This window comes from Castor canadensis, chromosome 2, assembly GCF_047511655.1.
Source record: "Castor canadensis chromosome 2, mCasCan1.hap1v2, whole genome shotgun sequence".
NCBI classification, from domain to species: Eukaryota; Metazoa; Chordata; class Mammalia; order Rodentia; family Castoridae; genus Castor; species Castor canadensis.
The window spans coordinates 199,415,348-199,441,647 of NC_133387.1; the positions used below are offsets into that span (position 1 = coordinate 199,415,348).

Below are 26,300 nucleotides of genomic sequence, written 5' to 3' on the forward strand. Positions count from 1 at the left end.
GTAGATAAAATACTTCACTTTTCACAAGCAGTCCAATACATGGAAAATCCCACTGAATTCCATTGTGATATGGTATAGCAGATAGTCTGATTATTCTAGTTTTGCAGGCTGTAAAAGCTGAGGTGAGGAGGTTTGATTCAAATCATGCAAATGTGGTACACAAAGTTTTGATTTCTGATGTCAGAGAGCCACCACAAATGCTGTATCATTCCACATTTGCAGGCTGTCTCAAAGTTTTGGTGTATTAAAGAGTCGAGCAGTGAAACTGTACCTTCAAAATATCAAAGGAGATTGTCAATGTTGATTACATAGATTCACAAGCGTTTTCTCTGAACATATTTTATTTAGATAAAATTGTATTTTGTTTTGAAATATATATGCATATGTGTTTTAAATCAATACATAGTGATTTGTTATCTGTGTATTTAAATAAAAATATACTTGGAATTATAATTGAATATGCTTTGGCTATTGAATATAATAAAAAAATCTTTCATGGAAAAAAATGCCTCTAATCCAGTTAACAAACAGTATTGAATTTTTATTTCACCTATTGTTAGACTTTTATCTAAAAAGGTATAGCAGACAAATATGATAACAAAGACTCTTCAGTGCTTCATAAAATCTCGTGTATTTTAATCCTCCCACCAATAAGATACATGTAATGTGTTAGTTTCAATCAGGTAAGACAAACTGGGGATGACATAGAAAAGAAGAAAAGTGAAGAATTCACTCACAATACTGACAGTTTGCAGCCTAAACATAAAAGTTCTAAGTGAAGCAATGAATTTATATTTTTTAGTTAGAAGCAACAGATTTAAATTTTGCAGTCATGAATATGTTCAGTGTAGATTTATGAAATAGGGGTGCTATTGCTTATGCAATTGTTACTTTATTTTATATATACTTTATTTATATAATGTTATCAGTTACTGCTGAAGACAAAAATCTCTCCATACTTGCTCTATTTTCTCTACTCTTCCCATTTTCTCTCAAATTGTCCTCAAACCAGCCTTTCCTCTCCATGACAACCATCAATCCACCTGATAAATTAAAGATGACATGAAAATAAATACTAAATTCTAAGCTCATCCTACCAGACCTACAGCTGCTTTTGTCATGGTCTTTTACTTCTGCCTTCTCAAAACTATATTATTAAGGCACCTGCATCTTCAGGACTTTTGTCTTTGGTGTTTGGTTTTTGATTTATTTTGTTCCAGTTTCTACTTCAGCTGTTTCTCAGTCTCCCTTCTTAAATTCTCCTCATTTCTGTAATCCATGCTTTAGTCCATGTAATCCTTCCTTTTCGAGTTTTCCTTCAGATTATTGTCATGTCCTCCAGATTTTTACATCAGGGCAGACTTCTAATTCTATAACTCCAACCAATTCGTCTTACTTACAATCTCAAATTCATGTGTCTTATGATTATATTACATCTTCACTTGGAAGGCTGAAAATAAACTCAATTTCCCCATTCCAAGCCTGCTGTCCTGCCATCTTCTGAATCTCCATGACTGCTTCTTCCTCGTTGCTAGGCAACCCTCACATTCCAGTTGCTAAGGCTTCAAACACTGGAATCATTCCTTATCCTTTTCCTTTTCTTACCTGTCATATCTAATACATCAACAAATGCTCAGAACGTCAATTAAATTGTGACATTCCTCAGTTCAAAACCATTCTACAGGTTGTTTCCCAACCCATAGGGAGTGAGAGCTAAAGCCTTCACAATAACACACTGACTTATTGGAGTTTTGATTTGGGTTTTGTTCCATCAACTGTTATTTATTATATGGTTCAGTTCCCATCTCACTCACGGTTCTAATAGATAGACCTCCTTCACTCAGTCCTGCCTCAGGTATGAACTATAGACATGCTGGGTAGGGAAGCTAATGGAGGTCTGAAACCCTACCATTTAGACAGGCAGCCTAGGGTGAATGAACCCTGGGATATGGGAGGTTTCCCAGAAAAGTATGAAAATAGATTTCCTCTCTAAAACCTGTTAGAAATGTTTTCAGAGATGTGTATTTGGTTGTGAGTGAGTGTCCAAGAAGCTTCAGGAGCAAAGAACAGGCCTGTTATCACTAAAGCTTTGTGTGTGATGACATTTTTGTTCTGTTAATTCCTAGGTTTTTATTTCATCCTTGATGGGTTCATACTTTCCAATAAAATGACACAATACACTAATGTACTTGGTGTTTGTAAGACAGAGAGAATTGGATGAGTTGATGAACACTGTATTTGCAACCATAGTTTGAGAGCATAGCATTTTTAATTTTCTAACAAAATGGATTACCATGAGAACAATAATGTGAAAATCCTTTGTCATGGACTCTGTTGGAGAGTTTTGAAGATACTCCAGAGTGTTAAATGACCTGGAAAACTCAGTGTATGGAAAAGTCTATTGTTCTTACCTAGTTATTTCCACTTCTGCACATGACTGAAATATTAGCATCACAGGACTAGCTGTAGTGACATACAGAAGGAAGGGAATTTCTTCACCTTGTTCTTTACTCAGTAAAATCTCAGAGATACTTTAGTAGTTTCTATTCCACAGGCTACCTTAATAACAGGTATCTGAAATATCAAAAAATCTTATTAAAAGTTATTTTCCATATGTAATGATAACATGCCTACTTATTTGATGTTATCAGCCTATTTGAGAAGGCGTAATAACCTGGAGTATTTAACACAATGCAGCTATTGTCTGTAGATTATATCTGTTATGTGATGGTCAAATTAACCTTACAGAGTTTCATCATTCTATAAATCAAAAGGAAAGAAAGATAACGAATAATTGGTATAAGCAATCCCAAACATTAATCTTCTCCATGTCTCTGAAATCTATCTATTTCATCTTTTGTATAAGCATAGATTCAAAAGTCACCTAAATCACATGATCAAAAACCTTTTACTAAAAGTGTTGTGTTTCTTTTTTTCTCCATGTTTAACATATCAGAAGTAAACTATGAGAGAAAAATATGGCCATAAAATAAGTATATCAACTTTCTTAAAGTAACTTTCATTAAAATGAAAGCATAAAACTTTTCAAATGACAATTTCCACTCATGGTCACAGAATGCAACTGACTAAACTCAGGTCTGTGCCACTGTGTATAATTTAAAAGCTACCTGAGAAATTTTGTGGATTATTTCTTATGCTTTTCATGAGCAATCACTAAAAAATACAAGGGGGTACCAATGTCTACATCACAATGCACAAGACATAGGTATTTTAATGGTGTTTTCAAAGTGAAGGGAAGTGTTACTGAGCTAAGGAAATGATCTAATTCGTGCAATGATTTCCCATTTTTGAACTCCATGTCATTGCCTCTTAAAGTGTACTGCCACTTTTGTATCTTGGCTACAAATAGTCTAAATCATTAATTCACGTACATTAGCTATAGGATTTTTACTTCCTAATTTTAGCATCTTATTCCTGAGGATAACAGATCATCATTTGCAGATTACCTAATGTTTCTAGAGGCATGATTGTCAGTTCTTCAATTTACATTTCAGCTCTCTTTCCCTTGATTATTATGCCCCAGAAAACTTAAGTCTGGAGAAATAACTTTTAAATGAAATTCTGTTCTGCATATAATATAAAATGTTTTTGTAATTTTGAGTATTGCCATATCACTTATTCCTCATGTGTTTAGGCATCTGTATTTGTCAAGATTAGGTAAAGAAAAAATAAAACACTCAAAGTATTTCAGGCAGAAAGAATTTAGATAATAGCTGCTTTAAAACTGCTAAACTGACAAGGAACAAATGCCAGGAAAGACCATTGCTGAATCTTAGCTTAACTACAGGGTTTCAAAGAGGGAGGAAATGGGAGAAGTCTAGGTAATTAACAGCAGTGAGCACACCATCTGCCCTGAGACTTCAGACACCAAACAAGCACTGAAGCCACTGTGGCTGGGGGGACATGGCGGGATTCCATTGGCTTAGGGCCCCACTCTTTGTTTGACCCCTGTTCAGCGGTGCCTAGTGCTGAAGATTGCAATAAGTTTTGTGAGCAATCAGTGACCAGGCTCCAAGACTTCTAGCATCCTGGAGAAAACAAGAATTAGGAAATGGTTCCATGTACCAACCTCAAATCCTGCCCAGTATTACATAATCCTTTCAATTATAAATGAAAGCCTTTTCCAAAATCCTTTTCCAATCATTCAGAACACGATTATATTACTTTTGTAGGCTAACTTTATATTCCCCAGAGCTCCTCCTTCCTCTTTTCTCTCTCTCCTTCCACCCCTCCTTCCTTTCTTTCTACCCCTCTTTTTCTTATTCTTCCCTATGGGATACTAGAGGTGGCAGGGAGAGGGTAAATAAAGAGGGTGAAGAAGGATGAATGTGGTCGATGTACTTTCTGTATGTCTATGAATATGGAACATACAAAAGTGTCCAAGTCAGTTTAAGAAGGGGTTGGGGAAGAAAAGAGAATAATGGAGGAGATGAACTGAAGTACATTGTATGTATATACGGAAATGTCACAACAAAACCCCTTGTACAGCTATTATACACTAACAAAAATATTTTATAAAAGATAGGATCAAATTTGAATCCAGAATACAAAGAAAATCCCAGCAGATTCTCAGTTAAGTTTTGTTCCACTGAATAAAAGACTATGATACCATTTTATCACATCTGTTTAACAGATGTTTGTTAAACACTCTCCACACACCAAATTCCAAATATAAGTGATTTTTTGTATGTATGTATAAGTATGTATATATATATATATATATATATATATATATATATATATATATATACTTGATTTCAAATTCTCAAACCAATATATCATCTATAAATAGGCTGATATTGAGAATAATATTCTTCTCAATATCGAACCATTCCTCCCAACCTGCATAACTGCCAGATATATGCTGTTGAGGAAGTTTACATAACTTCAGATTACATATTTCTTACCAATTTATAAATGACTTATTTAGACTTTATATTTTTGTTCACATATCCAGGTATTTTGATATACTTCATATGACAGATTTCCTGTAAATCATTAGTGTGAACATTATGTTCTACAAAAGAGAACTACAAATGTAGTTTAAAAATAAACAAGTTTGAACAAATGGCAAAAATACAGATGTCTACCACAAGCTACTCAAAATGAAATATGACCTTATTACTGAATGACAATTGTGCGACAATTGTTCTCTCTCCTTCCTTGGCAATTAGAAATTGTACTTTTCCATTGATAGTGGACACTATGTGTGAAAAGTGACTGTGGACACTCCACTGGTTAGAATGTTCTTCCTAATACTCAGTCAAATCTGTTTCCATGGAATTTCCTTTGTCATTTTGAGTGGTCAGTTCTGGATGCTGTTATAAACTTGTCAACAAGTAAGCTGTGCTGTTAACACATACAACACATGTAACGACTAATATATGTGAAAAGTTTGTGGGGATTTTTCTCAATTTTAAAAACCACAAATGGCTAAAATTACATTTCCCAGTTTTGAAATTTGGAGAACATTCCATTCTATTCTTATCAGCTATAGCAGCCTCCAATGAATGGACCGATGCAAGGAGCAAAGATTTTCTGCCAGCTCTGGAGCCACAGACGCTCTTCTGTAATGGAAGGAGGCTCTTGCTGTTGGAACAGAGCCAGGGTCCACCAGAGACGGTTGTTGAAGTTATGAACTGAAACATTTCCTTCTCAGAGGCTGAACTCCGGACCTCTTTTAATGTACGCCATTTCTTATTAAGGCAGCGATTTAGTGGCTTGTGTCAAGCTGAAACTATCATTGTCCCCTTTGACACTGACAATGGTTTCAGTGGTTTCAGTGACAGACCATGACGCACAAGAATGTGAGTGAAATGAGGCTTCATTTAACGTGACACTGTGAGTTCACTCTCATGAGATTCATCAATTCTAACTCACTTACATCTTTACATCAATCTGTCTCGTTTGTTTCAATTGGTTCCTGTTCTATTAGTTGGGTGAAACAAGAAGAGTGCCACAACACTGCTCTCTGTCAAACCAAACCAGCTTCCCTAGGTTCCCTGAACATAGGTTTTCCAGCATCCTCACCTGGAAACCTGGATTTGATAGGCTGACAAAAAGGCTCTTCTCAAAAATTAATTAGAGGTTTGTTGACCTCCATGAATTTAATACAATTCAGTTGGTAATTGATAAAATGTACCAAGTCACAGGTGGTCAAGACAGTTAATCCCTTCCCTTTCCACCTGCTGGTATCTCTAGAATAAGTTTAAACTGCATACCCACCATCCATCTGGAAGCGAGCATTACCCCATAGCTGCTGTGTTCAGTTGCCTTTCTTATGTCACAAGTACCTTAAATTATCTGTGTCTAACTCTGCAAGGTCATTTAAGGTGTCTAGATATAATTCATCTGTGATATTCACAGTATCTAAAATGTAAAAATTCAATCCAGACTTTGATTTGTTAAGATGCTCTCTTGATGAAGAAAGGAGGACAGAATATTTATATTTAGGAAACAATACTTTCCAAGAAGTTTATATTTGTAGACAAAATACAGGTTATTTTAATTTCATTTTGTATATGGAGTCTATCATTCTTGTTGTAACAAGCAGAAAGGCAATGGCATATTTTGTCATAAAACCTCAATCTAATGCTACCCTATAGCAATGCAGTATATGGGAACGTTAACTGGGTAAGGTGTACATACTGTCCCTCAGAATGGCCCCCAAATCAGATACAGTCATTTCTTTTTTTTAATCCTAATTTTCAAGCTTGAAGAAACAGAAAATACAGAATTCACTGAGGAAAATACACTGTGATATTTTGAATCAATTAACCCAATGAGCCCAACAAATTAGAGGATAGATATGTGACAGCTTTGAAGTTAGGTCTGGTAATATAAATATATTATCAATAATTAGAAAACAAGGCTAAAACATTCGTCTGAGAATGAACTGACCTCCTTGTGTGAGGATTTTAAAAACCACATAAGTATTGTAGCTCAGGAGAACACAAAGGATTTAATCGGAGGCAGTTTATTGGCATCTACTTGCTAATGAGTATGAAATATATGTTCAATCATATATTTTCAAGAATTTTAGGGTGTTCATTTTAAATGACTATTAATAAATTATACATTTTCTAAAAGTTTGGTAATTAATAGTCAGTGGTTTCTGTTGACCAATGAAGCAATGAGAATGTGAAACTGAGCAAAACGCATATCGCCTTTCCTTCAGAAGATCCCCTCCTTGTGGATCTCTGCCAGTGTCTTTCTGTTTGTCCAGCTTAGTCGCTCTCTTCCAACTGAATCACGTCAGAAATCACAAAATCATAATACACTGACTGAGGAAGAGATCATGAAGCAGGAGGAGACAACAGACTGTGTCTCTCTCCCTGTTATCAGCAATTTTCTGCCATCTAAATGTACTTGCCCTGTTCTTATCAAACCAAAACTCAAATGAAAACAAAATATTTATATTTCTGGACTATTTCTAGTGTCTATGCTGACTAACACAATCAAGGTCTTTTCCAGTCAAAGATAAAGCACTTATTTGAAGATGCTCCATGAGTAAGACACAAGGGCCTCCTGGTTTTGGTTTCCTTCAACCTTCGTTTCAACTTTAAAGGCAGTCTAGTAAAGAAAGAACCGTACCTGCTTTCTGAACAGGACCCAGATTATGCTGTGGGAAGAGGAACTGGATTCTGTGAAGTAATCCTTTTGCAACAGGCCTGCACAAGCGACTCTTCGCCTGACATTAATTGGCCATCCTGTGAGAATGCCTGTTAAGAAAGAACATACACCATTGTGAATAAACAGGATCCTTTTCTAATTTGTTCTTTATTTAACCAAACACACTCTTCTTAAATCTTTTATATTGTGGTCCTATTCAGTCACATGTGTAATCACTGCGCTTTTCTGCCCATATAAACCAATGACTACAGTATTTCTGGTTAAATATATTCATCCAATTGTTGCTTCATCATATTTATTTTTCCTTATTTTTATTTAATAATAAATTAAATATCACTCTAAACTTCCATGAATTTCACATAATACCTTAAAACATTTAACATGTTAATTTATACCTACATTTCCAGATTTCCTGGGTTTCCTAAGATAATTTCTTCATAATAATTTTATGCTGTACTTAGCATTTTCAATGCTCTTTGATTATCTGTTTCAATTTAAGGATTTAAAATATGTGTTCCATCCTAAAAGCTTATAACTGACTTGCATTTTAACATATGTTGAAGATTTTTCTGGTGATCTGCAGGAAATTCACATTGTGGGGTAATTTCTATTTTTTTAAAAATTTTCATGAAGTTCACTTTTTAATGAAATTCTCCATTCAGTGAAATTTGTATTTCTGTAAAATATACTCTTATGAATTTATGAGTTTACTGGCATCAAAAACAGTGCATAATTACCCATTCCCATCACATATCTCAAAAAAACTGTTAGGTATCTATAAAGGGACCTATCAGTAGATCTTCCATGTTAAGATGCTACAAGGAATCCAGGGAAATGTCGGTTGCTTATTTAAAGATAAGACTGAGAAAAAGTGTTTGAATTGCTAGTAGTCTTCAACAGAGATCACTGATCTTTATTTTATTGTGTGCGTGTTTTGCTGGGGATGGAATCCAGGGCTCACACAGGCCAGGCAAGTGCTTTTCCACTGCAATACACAACCAGCCCATGACTCTCCCTTATATTAGTTGGAATTATAGGAAATTTCCATGTTTTTAAAAAAGATATATAGGTATAATTTATTTTTATTTTTCGTTAACATATATTATTTGTACAGGTGGGGTTCATTGTGAAATCTCCATAAGTGCATCTAATCTTAATTAGACAGCTAGAAAAACCAGTACTAAAGTTTGTATGGAAGCACAAAAGATTTCAAATAGCCAAAACAATTCTGAGCAAAAAGAGCAATGTGGGAGGTGTCACAATATCTGACTTCATATTATATGACAGAGCCATAGTAAGAAAAACAGCATGGTACTGGCACAACACCAGACAGGAAGACCATGAAATAAAATAGAAGACCCAGACACAAACCCATGTAGGGTACTGCCATTTGATTTTTGACAAAGAGCCAAAAATATGTGTTGAAGGAAAGACAGCCTCTTCAACACATGGTGCTGGGAATACTAGATATCCACCTGTAGAAAACCGAAGTCAGATTGTGTTTCCTCATCTTACACTAGCATCATTTCAAAGTGCATCAAAGATATGAATATAAGATCTGAAACAGTGAAATTACTTCAGGAAAAAATAGGGAACACATCTGATCACATATGCACAAAACAATTAGGAGAAAGGATGGACAAATGGAACCGTATCAAATTAAAAAGCTTCTGCACATCAAAGGAAACAGTCACCAGACTGAAGAGGCTGAAGAGACAGCCTACACAATAGGAGAAAATTTTCATCAGCTCTACATCTGACAAGGGATTAATAATAAGGATATAAAGGGAGCTCAAAAAACTAACCCCATAAAGAATCAACAGCTTATTGAATAAATGTGCAAATGAGCTGAACAGACAGTTTTCAAAAGAAGAAATACAAATTGCCAATAAACATATGAGGAAATTTTCAACATCATTGGCAATAAAGAAAATGCAAATCAAAACAACATGAGAATTCACATCGCTCCAGTCAGAAATTTCCATTTTTATTAGACAAAAGTAATGAAATATTGGTCATTTCATATGAGTAAGTGTAACATTTCCATTAATCCTGACTCACATTTCTGATATCAAGTTAAAATCCAAAATATCACTGTCATACACAAATGCACACTTTTAAAGTCAAGCAGAAAGCTTATCTTTTTTCATTCTTATTCCACATGAGCAAAACTGTGTGAGGAAACCGATTGATGCCTTCTAAGATTACTTCAAATGCAACAAAATCCCATGCTCTTTCTTTCCCTTTTTTATTTAGTAGAAGAATCAGTTTATCTTTAATGTTTTTGACTTTTCATGGTCAAGTAATTACAAAAGAGTTACACGGCAGACACAGGGGTCTTTTTATATTCTTCTGCTAAAGTTAACATCTCACATAATTATTGATTAATGATCAAAACAAGGAAAGTAATATTGACCGAACACTATTAAGTAATCTATAGATCTTATTCAAATTTTCCCATTGTTACACAAATGTCCCTCTAATTTCCATTCCAGCACCCAATAAAAAACCCCACATAGCAGTTAGGCATTCTACCTCTTTGTGCCTTCCAATTTGGAACAGTTCTTCAGTTTTTCCTTACCTTTCATGACCTTGACATCTGAGACGTTCTAGGCAGTTATTTTGGAGATAGTCTATGAGTTTGGGGTGGTCTGCTGTTAGTCCAGAACTAAATTCAGGTCACACGTTTTGGGCAAGAATATACAGGCATGACATTGTGCCCTCAATATCATTGCATTGAATCAGAAGACACAGAATGCCAATAAATATCATTAGTGGTGATGTTAAATTTGTTTTTTAATTAACGTATTATATTTGTACAGAGGTTATATTGTGACATTTACATAAATGCATATAATATATCTTTATTAGATAGATTCACCCCCTCCATCTTTCTCCTTTATTTACCTCCTTAGAACAATTTCAACAGATTTGACTGTTATATTTTCATTCATGAATACAAAGTATTCCAACCATATTTTCCCTCCTTCACTCTTTCCTTATGCCCTCTCCCTACCCATTTGTATCCATCCCTGGACAGGATCTGTTCTACCTATCTGTCTTTCATTTACTAGAAAAGAACTTTTTTGTTAGACTATGATAATTATGGCAGGGTGTTTCATGTGTCATTTATACCCTGAACTGAAATCCCATGTTCTTAACAAGCAAAGCTGTTGTCATTTTTGGTGATGGCCTACAAATGGAGTGATTACAAATGTTTTTCTTTTTTTTTATTCCCTTCTTCCCTTCTCTCTCCCTCCCTCCCTTCCTTCCTTCCTCTCTCTCTGGAGATTGAACCCAGACCCTTGTACATGCTAGTCAAGTGCTCTACCACGTAGCTAAATCTCCAGCCCTTGTTTCTTTGATGCACAGCCTCACTATGTTGCCCAGGTTGGGCTCAAACTTGTGATTCTCTTACATTGGCTTCTCCAGTGCTGAGACTACAGGTGTGCAAGCTACCATTCTTTTATTAGGCTGGAAATAAAACATGTTTTCCCTCATTCAGGAATGGTGGTCTTTACATAATCTGCTTATAATTTTATATTCTGAACAGGTTGAATCAAGCTTAATAATCAAGCTTACCATGGAAAAGAAACTTATAACTCAGGCTAGAATTAATATTCAACATTTATTGATAATAGAGTATCTCCAACAAAATAGCCTATATTGTCTTTTAGGTTTCAAATGACCTTTTGTTTCATCTACCTGAAGAACTTATATATATATATATATATATATATATATATACTTGAATTCCTATTCAAGTATGAGATAGCCTTCCTAGTCAAAATTCCTATTCTTATTCAAGTATGAGATAGTCTTAAGTTTAACTGCCATCCTTAAGAAGATATATCTACTTTGTATTGTTATTTCAGAAACTTTTTAGAACTTCTCATTTAAAAGTATGTCTATATAGTAAGTGATTTTTCATGGGTGTCCCTTATAAGAACAGGAAATTTGGAGATACATATTAGACACCAGAAATACGAATGACAACCTTGCCAAAATACAGTAAAGAAATACCTGCAAACAAAAGTAAGAGACCTCAGAAAGAACCAATCTTCTTTAACCCTCATTTTGAACTTCTGGCTTCCAGAACTTTGAGAGAAAATAAATTTCCATCACTTAAAACATCCAGTTTATGATCTGTGTTTATAGTAGACTTACTAATACAACTGGGGAGGAGGAGATCCAGAGAACAGACATGAGTTTCCCTATGAGGCTGTGCTTACCATGGAAAACACACTAAGTGAACTAGTACACAGAATGAATTGGCCAACTAACTAAATCTGTGCTCTGCATCAGCCATTCTGGTAAAAGCACATTGACTCATTGAGAATGTCACCATGTTGGCCGGGAGAGAGGTTATGCATGGCACCAAAAGCCTGAGTTCCCACTCAATTAAAGCTGGCCCAGCTTAGGGAAAGTCCCACTTGCCAGTATCAGAGAACTACACTGAGATCATCCACCACTTTTCACCAAGATGGCACTGTCCCACAAGGACTTCAACCAGCCACTTCATGGCAAGTTAATTATAGTCTTACCCTTCCACCTTGGAAGGGGAACAGATTTCTATTAAATAGAATCAAAACATATCTTAGGTATAGCTTTCCCTTTTTGTGTCCACAGCCCAATGTTTGCCTAAGAAGTTACCAAGTCTTGATCTACTGACACAGTACTTTCATAACTTTGCATTAAGGCATTGGGTACACATAAGAAAGGAAATGAATCGTCGACAGTTTATTTGTTAGGAATGGTGTTATTCCTAATGGTGTAGAAATACACAATTGTGTTATACACAGTATTAAGCACAATTTCCTCTATGTTAAAAGATGCATTTGTAGGTGTTGATAAAGATTTGCTTTCTGTGTGTTTTCCACAGAAACAGAACCTATAGATTTTGTGGGGGGGGGCTCAGTGTATATAGAATTAGCTCATGTAATTATACAGGTTGAAGAGTCATGAGATCTTCAATCAGCAGGGTGAAGTCCAGGAGAAATGGTAGGGTAATCTTAATTCAAAGACTGGCGGCCTCAATATGCAGGAAGAGCTAATATTTCAGTTAAAGGCAGGCCCAAAACAATGCTCCAATTTGAAGGCTATGGTGCAGAAGAAGTCAATTACCTCTTCTTGAGAGGAAGGTCAGCCCTTTTTTTCTACTTAGGCCTTCTATCTTCAACTGACTGGATGCGGTCCACTCACATCACAGAATTCAATGGAATTTCTTCAGTCAACTGAATAACACACCCAGAAAAACATCCACAAACACTTGGAATAATGTTTGACCAAATATCTGGGCACCCCGTTACCCAGTCCAGTTGACACGTAAAATTAGTCACTACACATTCGTGATGGTACATTCTCCTGCAAATATGGTTACACAAATGTGGTTATATAACATACCACATGCCACAAGAGATTTACATCTATGGTCTTCACTCTTAGACGTCACATTCATTCCTTTCTTATTGTTAAATGCCTTTCATTCTCAATATTCGATTTGTCACTTTCTTTACCTTACCAGGCTCTTAAGACATGGATTCATCAGTTTGCTTCTGGTCTTCATTAATTACTAATATAATTTCAGCCTAGAAAATCCATAATTTCAATTTACCACATAAATGCAAAACCCTTCCAAATTTAAACACACTTCTCTCCTAAATTTTTTCCAAAAATTTGGAGTCAAAAAAATTAACATCTTTAAACCTAAAACCAGAAGCTATATCTGCTTCTCTTCATGACTCCTCCTTGCGCTAACAGTCACATACCCACCTTGTCTCCCAGTGTTGGTGATCAGTCTCAGCCAGTGATTCTACCATGCTCCAAGCTGGGTAAGCTACAAACCTTGAAGGTACTCTCATGCCTCATTTTTCCTCATCCAAGGAATCAGTTATTTTACAAGTCATGTTGATTGAACCTTTATGTGTATTTCAGATATGTTTCTTCCCAATTTCTCTTCTCAATTTGAATGACTATTGTTCAAATGAGCATCTTTTCTGCATTTGCCATTGAGTTGGTCTTTCTATAGTCTGCTGTTGACCACCTTAATAATTTTCTTCATGCAGTATGCAGAATGATGTCTCAACTAGCAAATCAGAAAAAAGGGAACTGAAGATGGGCATTTTTCTTATTTATGTTCTTCTACACTTCATATATATGCATGAATCTAATCCACTTTAATAAATTTTTCTTGAGTAACCATGATATGCTATGTACTATGTTAGCTATTAAAAATTCCAAAGTAAACAAGGGCCCTCACCGTAAGCATTTCATGTTCCAGCAAGAGAGTGAGATGGTGACTAGGCAATTCCAATGTCCTGTGATTAATACTAAAATACCAGTCAACCTGGGTGCTTTGCAGTCCTAGGGGTGTCTTCCAGTGCATTACAGAGCAGTCAAGGAAGTCTTTCAGGGGAAAATGATTTCCAAATTGAAGACAAACGAGATCTGAACTGAGCATGGATGGCCAGTTATATCTAGAGAGATTAATTGAGTTATGTGGGTAGGAATATTGTTTCATGCATGCAGAAAGTTTCCTAAATTCTTGTGAGGTTTGAAATGATTCATGAAATAAATACTAATTGTAACATTACTTTCTGTACTTATGCATAAATTCACAATTGAAAAAAAAACACTTCCAAATAAATTAGGCCACTGAAGCTTTAACATGTTGTTACTCATGTCAAGAACTTATTGTCAGAGAGCCTGAAGCACACAGAAGACTGGAGAAGGTGTGTCAGTCCAACTCACATTTTCTATAAACAGGGAATTAAACTCTGACATTTCTAAGTGGACTCCATTGGCCTAACACTGTTTGAGAGACTGCTCAGGTATTTGATTAATGCAAACATTATTATTTATCTTTTCAAGGATATTTATAACCTAAACTGTTAAGTGTTGATGATATTGTAGTTAATTATTCATGACATGCAATTTTTAATGATACCAGGTGGATCATCCTAATTCCAGACTAACTGCATCCCACTGAAGTGATTTCTCCCCCATCCTGCTGCCACCTGTCTGCTACCATACCTGCCCAACTGTGGAAACTGACAGCTGGCTCTTCAGTGGGGAGAACTGGGAGCAGGAGTCAGGTGAAAATGGCTCATTAGCAAGCAAATGGAAAAAAATTTGCAGAATTCCCTGTGGACGTTTTGGATGATGTCTCTCTCTCTCTCCTCAGTTGACCAATTGAGAATTAATTGCAAAAATTCACAATAAAATTTTAACTCCCAAAAGTGTTTGAAATTCCTGTGATTGGATGCCATTATAATTAATAGAATTACTTATAGCTCCTTCACTAGAGTTTTCCATTTAGGGATGAATCACAACATAAATTTTGAAAAAGTTATCTGATATTTTGGCTTTCTGAGCATATCTAAGGATGGCACCTTAGAGAGAGTGATGGAATGGGTTGTTAGCATATTGAGTTCTAGCTCCCCGAATCACACAGTTCCCTTCACTACTGTGGACTTCAGATTGCACACAAAGAACAGGACTAGTGGCCACAGAGCTTGAATTATGCTTAATCATAGCTTTGTTCTATACATTTTCTGTTTTATTCAACTTTATTTATTTGAAGTTATTAACAGAATACTTATCTCTCTTAAATATATTTGTTATTTGTGGTCTTTTACACTGTTTAAAGGTCTTTCTATCACATATATGGAATCCTTGAAATATTAATACTTACAAATTTTTTTTTTATTATTCATATGTGCATACAAGACTTGGGTCATTTCTCCCCCCTGCCCCCACCCCCTCCCTTGCCACCCACTCCACCCCCTCCCGCTCCCCCCCCCCCAATACCCAGCAGAAACTATTTTGCCCTTATCTCTAATTTTGTTGAAGAGAGAGTATAAGCAATAATAGGAAGGAACAAGGGTTTTTGCTGGTTGAGATAAGGATAGCTATACAGGGCATTGACTCACATTGATTTCCTGTGCGTGGGTGTTACCTTCTAGGTTAATTCTTTTTAATCTAATCTTTTCTCTAGTTCCTGGTCCCCTTTTCTTATTGGCCTCAGTTGCTTTTAAGATATCTGCTTTAGTTTCTCTGCATTAAGGGCAACAAATACTTACAAAATTTTATGCCTGGGCTTTAAAATATGGCATTTTCAGAAAAATGTAAACAGGTAGACCAGTTGGCATGAAATAAAACATAAATATCGTTGCAAGAATTTCTCATCTTCTATAAAGTATTAGTAATTCAAACAATTATAGAAAGTTTCCCTAGAGTAAGATTATTATTGTAAAATAGTTCCTAAGCAGCCTTCAAACTATGGAAAGTTAATTGTTTAACTAAATAATTTTTTTTCTTTTTTCTAATAGTAGCAATACTCAAATAATGCTTTTTAAAAAGAAGCTGATGTACAGAATAGACTGTCAGTGCATAGTGGTTCCCACATAGTAATTATGACTTATTCTTTTTAGGATGTGGGTATTCTAGAATATGTACAAATTTTAGTGACACATGAGTACAAGAATAACCCTGAAAACATCAAGGCAGACTGGCAAAGTTCCAAAAACAGGCTTTTCAAAAATTGTTCTTACTGGTTATTACCTGAACTCTTTTCTCACGTATGTGCACCTGTCTTATGACCTTTCTCATTTCCTTACAGCCTGAAGCTCTGGCATTAGTAGCTGCTGTGAGAAGCCCTACTGTGACACCTGTCACTATTAGTTAAGAATTCCATTCAACTCCAAGATAACTAGAATGGTTCTTCTATAGTTTTTCAGGTTCCCCAGTGGGGAGGGTCAAGGGCTGCCTGCAGCGAGCACAGAACTGGCTGTTGAAACATTTCATTTCACAGAACCACAGAACTGCCAGACCAACCTTGTCACAGCCATTTGTCACACATTTAACACATGCTCCTTCTATTCCGAAAAATTTTTATCTCCCTGGAGTCCAATGTCACAGAGCAAAACTATTTTGCAGAAACCACCACAAAATATCTTCACAAAGGAGCTCATAGGCTGCAGTTGGTTTTTACAGACTTATTCTTTTAAAGAGCTGAGAATCTGCGAGAGCAAAAACAGCAGAAAAAGGTGTTTCTTGACATTCCACCACAGGCACTGCAGCTGTTATCACCTCTGGAGTTGAGGTACAAATGTTACCAAGATACTGTCAATGAGGTAACACCCTTAACACAGACTGGCAGCCCGACTGTGTGCCGTAGCTCATAATGATTTCTGCTATGTCCTCCTAGGAGTCAGACTTCTGTTGCCACCATTGCCTCCAATTGCTCTTACTTGAACAGAGGGATTTGCTTCACATCAGTGGGAGGTTAAGGTATTTGTTGACTCTGTTAAAAAGTGTCATTTCAAAGGGAAGACTAATCAAAATGCTTAGAATATTATTGCTCTACTTTCTGAAATTCACAGATGTATGTGCCATGGAAAGGAATAGCTTGAATTAAAATTCACCCCCCAACCCATCTCATTGAATCATTGCTCCTTGTGAGTAGAATATGTTGGAAAATTTTTCAAATATATGATGTATATAACACCCAAATGTTTATTTTCATAACAGCAAGTTGTCATTAGGAAAAATCATCCAATATATAGTAGAAATGATACACCAGTGAAATGATTTACCAGTGATTAAGAAACTATGGAATATTTTACAAACAATGTACAGAGAATTTTATATCTTCCCCCAAACTTTCCCAATTGATTTTGGTACAGTGCCATGAAAACTAAGAGGCAAGAGGATGATGTCTTTCTCCAGGGATGGGACTCTAGGGATTTGAAAATTGACCAACTGCCTGGCATCGTCATCTGCTTTAGGATTTGTAGTTGTCAACAGCTTTCATCTAGGCTGGTAATTGACTAAGTAATCTCAGTGTCAAAAGAAGGATACCCTTGGCCTTGGAGCACAGCTTGTGGAGGCATTTTCTAGGGACATCTGCCACCATCAGAACACAGTAATAGTTCCTCTAAAAATGTATGCTCCCCTAATCATCTAATTAAAGAATAAGTATTATGGGCTTTACTGTCCCACACCGACCTTCCAAATTTACATACATACAGTTCCAGGAGATACTCAAATCTACATTATGTCTCTACCACTTCATCATTCTGTCAAAACTGGTCTTGTAAGGTTGCAAGTGGCCTTCTAATGAAAACACATAAATTGAGAAAAAGGTCACTGGCTTCCAGCATGTGTTCAATGAGAGCTGACCTCTCTACCTTTAGCATCACTGGCCTGCTCCAGAGACTGGCTCCAGACTCTCAGAGTCTAATCAGTACACTCATAAGGACACCATAGCTGTCTCTCAACCTCATTATTTTCACACCAACCCTCCTGCACTTCTCAGTATTACCTATTTTTTTCCATAGGGTTTCTTCATCTGAAGTTCTTTGACTGAAGCAAAATAAACCAAACAAGGGTTGTAGTCACGGCTCATGCATTAGAGCCTCTGCCTAGCATATGGGTGACCCTGAGTTCAAACTCCATTACCATGAAAAATAAAGAAATAAAAAATATATATAAAACAAAATACAAAGCATCAATTCCTTGATACTTACCAGTCTTCTATGGCCAACAATTCTGGCCTAATAACTTACTTTATTCTCGTGATTAGGTTTCGTAAGTAAGTGCTGACTTTGACCCTTTTTCTCCAACTGCAACATGAAGTTTGGCCTGGTGCTTTTCTCCATAACCAGTGATCCCCAAACAGCTTTCTCCACCCTCATTCTCTGATGACCTCCATCTTTCCTACCTTTTGGACTACAACCTGTTTACAGCTTCCTTAGAACACATCAACAGAGCCACACTTATTAACAGAAACGTTTTGTAGGCTTCTCTTTACTCTTAAGATGTTGTTCAAAATCTTCGACTTAAGCTGTTTAAATTCTATTTTTCTAACTTCATTATCTGATAGTCATGAAGCTGACTGAACTAGGCAACAAAGTAAATGCCTTTGTTATTCCATGACATACAGTATACAAGTCACCCTGTTCTTGAATAAGTCTCATTGTCTTCCCCACCCTTTTTATTCTGCTACTTGAAGCTCAGTCTGCAGAATGGCACCATGTGCGTTGCCTGAGAGCTCCTTAGACATGGCACCCAGACCTGCAGAGTGAGAACCCACTATTAAAAACTAAAATAATCACTGCTTGTTAAACATAGCAAATATCACCCTTTCCTGAAGTCACTTTCATTTCCACCTTCCCGTGATATCTTTTCACACTTCTACTACAGCACATACCCTAAAGCATTGTGGATATCTGAATTCTATTTGGTCAGATCTTGCCCATATGTATCTTCTTTCTTCTCTCATCTCTTCCTTTGCACCTCCTCTCCTGCCTTTTCCTTTTTTCCCACCTTCCTCAGCCATGCATTATTACTTAACAGCCTCAGTAGAAATAAGATTTGCTGTATTGACTTGTTCCTCTGGATTTGTGCCGATCAATACATATTTCCTCTCAATCTGTGGTTCATTTGCTCCAGAGAAAAATGCATTCTTTTCTTTGCTTAGGGAAAACTCTCACTCCCAACAGAAAGAAATGATAAGGAAATGGAAGTACTCATTACTCTAATTTGAACAGTAAACATTGTATACATGTACCAAAATATCACATTGTATCCCATATATAAGTACAATTATAACATGTTAGTTAAAAAGGAAATATAAAAAAACCTCTCATTTCTATGATGAAAAGTAGACTTTGCCAACATAATCACTACTGAGCAAATTAGTTATTTGGAATGAGATGCTACATGTCTAATTGTACAAGGCATGACAAACCAGATTCACGAAGTGAATGAATTATAGATTTAAAATGCCTCATGTGGTAAAATAATAAGTTACGCCTTTTCTATCAAATTGTATTTGTATAGTCATGAGATATTTTTAGAAGAACAATTATAGATTGCAAAAATATTTCAGTGTAAAGTAAATTATAACTCAGAGGCACACATACTTGTACTGATTTAGTAGATTAATGATTGCTCAAAAAATTATGAATTTTGACTTTTCATATGTGTTATACCTTCAACACTGGCATTTGCTGACTACCTGGATCTTGAATTTACATATCCCTGCTCAAATGGCTCTACAGCTTACATATTTTTAACCCTTTTTGGACTAATGAGGGTTCAAATTTACTCTGGAATTCATGTTTCCAGATATCAGAGGCAGACCATCCTCAAGATTTGCCTTCATTTGGAGCTCAGCAAATGCTTTTCCTAGAGTATCTTTTTACAGATAAATTCATTATTGAATCAACAAATTCTATAGTATGACAAAGTTGGAAGTACTAAAGATTAATCTACATTTTTGCAAATCCAATATTTACTATTACAGTTGTCAAATGTTACAATAAATCTTTAAATTGTCTGGATTGTTATAGATACAGTCTGAGCTTTATTAAATGGTCTTTATCACCACGAAATATAAAATTAATGAATATTAAGTTTATGTGAATCCATCTTTTTTTTAAGGACACAATGCTTTCTTTAAGACACATTTACAGACAAGGTGAGATACTGTATTTCATATAAAGAACTTGTATTCTGTGATAAATTAAATAAATTCATGAAGCCTGAAGGATTTCCATAAAAACCTAAATAAATCATTTTTTCCTCTGTTCAATAGGTGAGAATTTTACTGCTGTTTCAATGTTAACACCTTCTTAGCACATTTTACCTGATTATACACATCTTGTTTCTAGAAGGAATTAGTGGATGAGTGTGTTGATCCTAGAAATTAAAAATTTAAGTGAAAATGAATTAATTAGACCAACTTTATAACCAAAGAAGTGAAGATCTGTGTGAAAAAAAACTACAAATAATTCCAGTTAAAAATAGGTCACAATGATTTAGCTATTTCAAGATAATTTGCTTTTACTACTGAATCATGACCAACATTTGTTAAATAACTTGACTTCTGTTATTTTATCTACTGATTTTTAGTGCTTATGTTGTTTACATTTGATTTCTGTTCTTTGATCCTCTTATATAGAAATATAGGAGTAGTGGAAAAATAAAATGAAATAATGACAATGAGTCATTATAATCAAGAAAAAAGGCCAAATTCTCTATAGGAAATTAAGCATAGTATAATTCCAAGTAATTCTGGTGGTCTAACTGTCCCTCTTCCTTGTGAGCTCCTCCTACTAAAACTGCTCTTTTGTCTAAGCTGTTTAGAATGATCATCTTCATTAAAGTCTTGTCTCCTTCTCTTTTTAATAGAAGACTTGTAGTCACATCTTCAGATTTCCAACTGGATTTGGTTGTTTAATTGCTTTGGAATCTGGGGAGAGACACATAATTTCTCTGCATTCCAACCTCTTCCCCTATTTATTTTAGAGGATTTATTTGAGAATGAAATAACAATGTCTTACATGGCTTACATTTAGGGAATCCTTGCCAAATGTTGCATGATGTTCTGAGCATTTCACACTGACAATTTGAACTGTGTCTCACAGTAATCCACTGCAGAACAGTGATATAGAAAGGCTACATATTTTGTCACCAGGATACAATTTATCCTAGGCTGATTGAGTAGAGTTGAATTGAGTACATTTTTTTATGGCCTTGCTTCATTACCATGATTCCTCTTGAATGACAAGGAAGAACACTATTGTAGATATTATTAAGTATCATGTGAAGGGGAAAACCATATTCCCTGCAGCTCCTGCACCCAGTGAAACAGTTATTTAATAGTTAGGATAAGCCGTAAAGGAGTTGTCATTATGAAAACATATAGGAATCTAAGTTTATAAGAGGATCTATAATTTGTCTCAAGTCTGAAAAGCAACTTAGTGGCTGGAAGATTTTTTAAAACATCCTATGTTTTATTTGACACAGGTGCTTCAAATTATATCTTTTTCCCTCTCAAACAAAAGCACACCATTGCAGCTTTGAGAAAGTAAGAATATATGTGCTGCTGCATGTATCATTTAATTTGTTTTATTTCATTTTGTTGGACTGATGGAAAGTATGTACTTGGAATTCATTAGATCATATTTTCTCAAATACTTTTCTGAGACTTCATTTCAGTGATATATTTTCATTTCAGATCACAGTCAAAGAATAAATTGCTGGACACTTGAAATTTCTCTCCTGGTTGGAAGGCAGTTGCAGTCAACAAAACGGCCATCTGTTGTGGTAACTCCAGAGATAGAGGTTTATGAGGTATGAAAGCCTACAGTGTATTTGGCCAGCTAGATCTCTAGATAGTTATAGTTCACAGAAATAATTTTCAGATAAAGATAATTTAAAAGAAAATATTTCTTAATTATTGTTTGCAGTTTCAAGGGTAAGTAGAGAGCTCTTGGTAATGGAATATTACATGTATTTTGTCTAATATTATTTTTATTTTTGTGGGTCTGGGGTTCAAACCCAGGGCATTGCACATTGTATGCAGGTGCTCTACCTCTGAGCTATACTGCAGTCCTTTCTTTTGAGCAAAGTCTCACCATATAGCTCAGGCTGGTCTGGAACTCACTGTCCTCCTGCTTCTGCCTACCCAGGGGTGGGATGGGGTGGGATGACAGGTGTGTTCCATCATAGTCAGAGAAAATTCTGTAATATTTTAATAATACAATAAAATAGATAAAAGATACAGCTTCCTTAATGTGAAATGCTATTGATTTGAAGAGTGAGACTTTTTGAAAAGGCCAATACTCAAGAACCACTTAAAAGTAAATTTAACATTAAATCATAGTTGTATGTCTAGAAAAGATCAAACTAAGAGTGTTTCACTTCATACAATCAAGTACTCAAGAGCTGTCTTTGACCCAGAGGACAAGTCCACAGTGGCAATGGTGTGAGCTCCTTGAACCCTCTCCAGATAAAAGGGACCATAATTGGTGAAAACCATTTGAAAAATATGAAGACACAGAAAATTGTTCTATAGTCATAAAGAACATGAACCCTTATTCAAGAAAGCCCATGAAATCTCTGTTGGAATGTCACTGTCTATGGTACTTGGGCTACAATTGGCTTCCTGACTCCATGGCTGCATGCTGAACTCACTGTGATGGAAGCCCCAGTCTGGGTTCATCTGAGTTGGGACTCTCTGTCACCCAGCATCTAGTTGAGGGCTATTTTCTCATTCTCCAGCTCATTATATGACATCTGTATAACCTCAAATCAAAATGTGACAATTGCATTATAAGAAAACAAAAAAAATATATAATAGCCTTCCTAAATATGGATACAAAATTATTTGATAAAAAATTAGCAAAAAAGTATATCATGACAAAATGTGTTTCCTACCTAAATACTAACTAACTTAATCTATTATTTTAATAGAACATAGGATAAATATGGTATATGTTCATCTTACTGCATGCAGAAAAATGTTTGACAAAATTCAACAGAAAATGACCAAATAAATTGTGATATATTTACACAAATAAGCAATAAAACAATGAATAAACACAACAGAATGACTAAATGTCAAAAACCACTTTAAGGAATATTGTCCAAACTGAAGGTATATGATATATAATTTCATTTATTTTAATTTTGAGAGTAAGCAAAACCTGTATCTGTTGATATAAATCAGGAAACAGTTGCCCGTTTATAGTATAGATTGAATGAAAGAATTACAGCTATCCTCCTTAAATTATGAAAATACTCTATTTTGATTGAGATGGTCATCACGTACTTTTCAAAACTCATTGATAATATATGATACAGTATATAGTAAAATAAAGGAATTCAAGCATACATATTTTATTTTAATCCAAATAAAAGAATAAAGGGAGAAAACCATCAAACTATATTATGAACATTTTCCAAATGCAATAATTAACATTAAATTTATTACATGGCTAATCTATTATTTAAAAGTGTATCTTATTGGAGATTTATCTTGGGTCAAGTGTTTCTACATTTTAAAGAATATTCTTAGCCAGGTACAGACACTCACACCTATAAATCCATCTACGTGGGAGACAGAGACATAGTGGATTGCAGTTTGAGGTCAGACTGGGCACAAGATTAATGAAGTCTCATCTATACAGATATCAGGCCACAATGTTTCATATTTATAATTCCAGCTATGCAGGAGGAATAGGTAGGAGGATTGTAGTATGAGGCTGACCCAGGGCAATAATGGGAGACCTTATCAAATAATAATGCTACTAATAATAATACAAACAAAGAAAAGTAGAGGCATGGCTCAAGTGATACAGCAGTTGCCTAGTAAGCCCAAGTCCCTGAGTTCAAACTTTGGTATCATAAAAATCAAAAATTAATAAATATATAAATAAAAATCACCTCCAATGATTTTGAGATGAATCTATGTATTAGTAGTTAATTTATTTCTGTTCATGAATTGTATTACATAAAGCAATTGTTTGTTGAATAATATTACATAAAGCTACTGAGTGCTAATGTTGGGCAATTAGTGTAGGACCTTCTTGACATGTGTGTGCATTTACAACTTTTGAATTTTAATTGGTATGCACTAAGGCACACATATTTGAAGCATTGTGAGTACAGTTTGGAGTTGCATTATCTGAAACTAAATATGAGCTTTCATGTGAGCTTCCAAACAGGGAGCAGTGGTCTTGGTAAGTGGAAGTTTAAAGGCAATACCTGTGATTGATGTGATAGTGTCTTAGTAAAAATGATTTGTGCATAGCGATCCCAGATACATGTATGGAAATACTTCTCACATCCTTGGACCACTCCAGATTTGCAAATAGCGTAGGTAAAGACTAAGCAAAATCTTAAGGCAGTGGGTGTTCGAAGGGCTGAGAGTAAGTGATGAACCAAGGAAACCCAAGTCATGGGGAAATTTCAGGTGACACCCTGTGCTTTCCATAAGAACACCACAAAAGTTTTAAGACTTGAGCAAGAACCACGATATAAGAAAATGAGCTACGCTTTACAAGTAAGCAAAAACAACTTAATACAGAACAATGTGAAAGACCATGCACAACGGCTTTTAGAGGATATTATAGAACATCCTCTAAACATTGTAAAGGTAGCACTCATAACATCCAGCATGCACAAAGTCACACAAACAAACATCCTAGATATTTAATGAAACAGGAAAAAGTAACTGGTAAAATAGGTAATATCAGATGCATAAATGATCTAGATACATAGTCAGCAGAAAATAATTTTGAAATAACTATCATTGTATTAGGGAATGAAGAATATAGAGAAAGGAAAGACAAGGAAGTATTTTAATCATATAATTATAATATAGTCAAAGTTAAATCTCTACTTCAGAGTAGGGATTAGTAGTGAATGGATGGGCTTAAATACAGACTCAACACAGAATACAGGCATAGATAATACTAATGAATCTGAAGATAAGCCAATAGCAAATATGCAAATTGAAGGTGGGAGGAGAAAGTAAGAACAAGAAGAAGACAGGATGAATGAAATCATGCCACTTGGGTCCACATCCTAAAATAAGTTCAACAGGCATTTTGGAAGAGAGTACTGAGAACAAAATCAATATTTGAAAACAGAAGGAATCAAAATATTTCTGAATGGTTATATTTACTTTCTTGTGGGATTATTCATTTGAAATCTTATCTAATTTTCCCTTGGCACTTTCAATATTTTACTTTCTATTTCTAAAATTTCCATATATTATTATTGCCAAATTACAGTACCCCTAGATAAGAAATCAGTTCTCAGTGGTAACTAAGACATTGTCATATTCTTGCCTACAATTCTGAGACTTTCAATTTTTTATGTATCAAACCCAAATTCAACACTATGTGGTTTACAAAAACCTCCCTAAAATCCTGACTAATCACTCCTTACCTTTTGAAAGCACTTGTATTCTTTCTATATTATAACAAACATAATGTTATTTTGTTTATTCATGTGTTTCTTCTACTTTAATGTGAGTTACAATAGCTCTTGTAACTTTTTTGCAAATCATTTTTGAATTGATAGAAGACTAAAGGAAATACGCAATGAACACAGAGCAAGATGTGATTTACAGTTGGTTCTAAAAGGAAACAGAAAGGAAGAAAGCTTGGGTGTTCTCTATTATACTGACAGTAAATTAGCTTTTCATTTGAATGTTCGTTTCTTTCAGAAGAGCTTGATGCATTTTAAGTTGATGCAGCAGTGCATGTTATTAAAGCCGGAGATCATAAATTATTCCTTAAATCATTGAGTCTCGGGAAAATAAGAAGCCAATGAATCACATACCATTTGAATATCGATTGAGTTTCCATGTAAGCCTGGGCTGTCTTTGGCGTGCGTGTTTGGCTCCAGCAGGTCTGCATGCTTTCTAATTTGCTTGAGAACTGTGCGAACATATTCCCTTGGTCCTCTTGTAAAATATGACAGCCTGACATTTTCTTTAATTATAAGACCTGATCTGTTTAATAGCACTAAATTGGCCTCCAATTTGACAGGCCTCCCCTTTAAAATCAATGGATAGACTCTAGGGCACCAGCTTGGTCATCAAGATCAATATTAGAAAAAATATGGCTTGTCAAGGCCTCTCAGCCTTTTATTGATTCAAATGGGGAAAGGCTCCCAGATTGAATAATAATATTAGAGTTCTGATCCCACAGACAGAAACTTCTAACGTCAACTTGAGTAGAGGCAGGTGCATCAATGACAAATGATACAAGCATGATATGATTATCCAAGGTATCGCAGCTAGAAAAAGCTACATATTTTCAGGGTTTTATACATGGTTTTTAGAT

General features: G+C 35.3%; 1 protein-coding gene across 1 annotated transcript in view; it reads right to left on the bottom strand.

Moving 5' to 3' along the window:
- Positions 1–26,300, bottom strand: part of Cntn5 (contactin 5) — a 1,105,069-nt gene that overhangs the window by 859,730 nt on the left and 219,039 nt on the right. Inside the window, exon 2 of the mRNA XM_074066853.1 lies at positions 7,615–7,742. The gene's annotated coding sequence lies outside the window, so the exon portion shown is untranslated. The remainder of the gene's footprint in view (positions 1–7,614; positions 7,743–26,300) is intronic.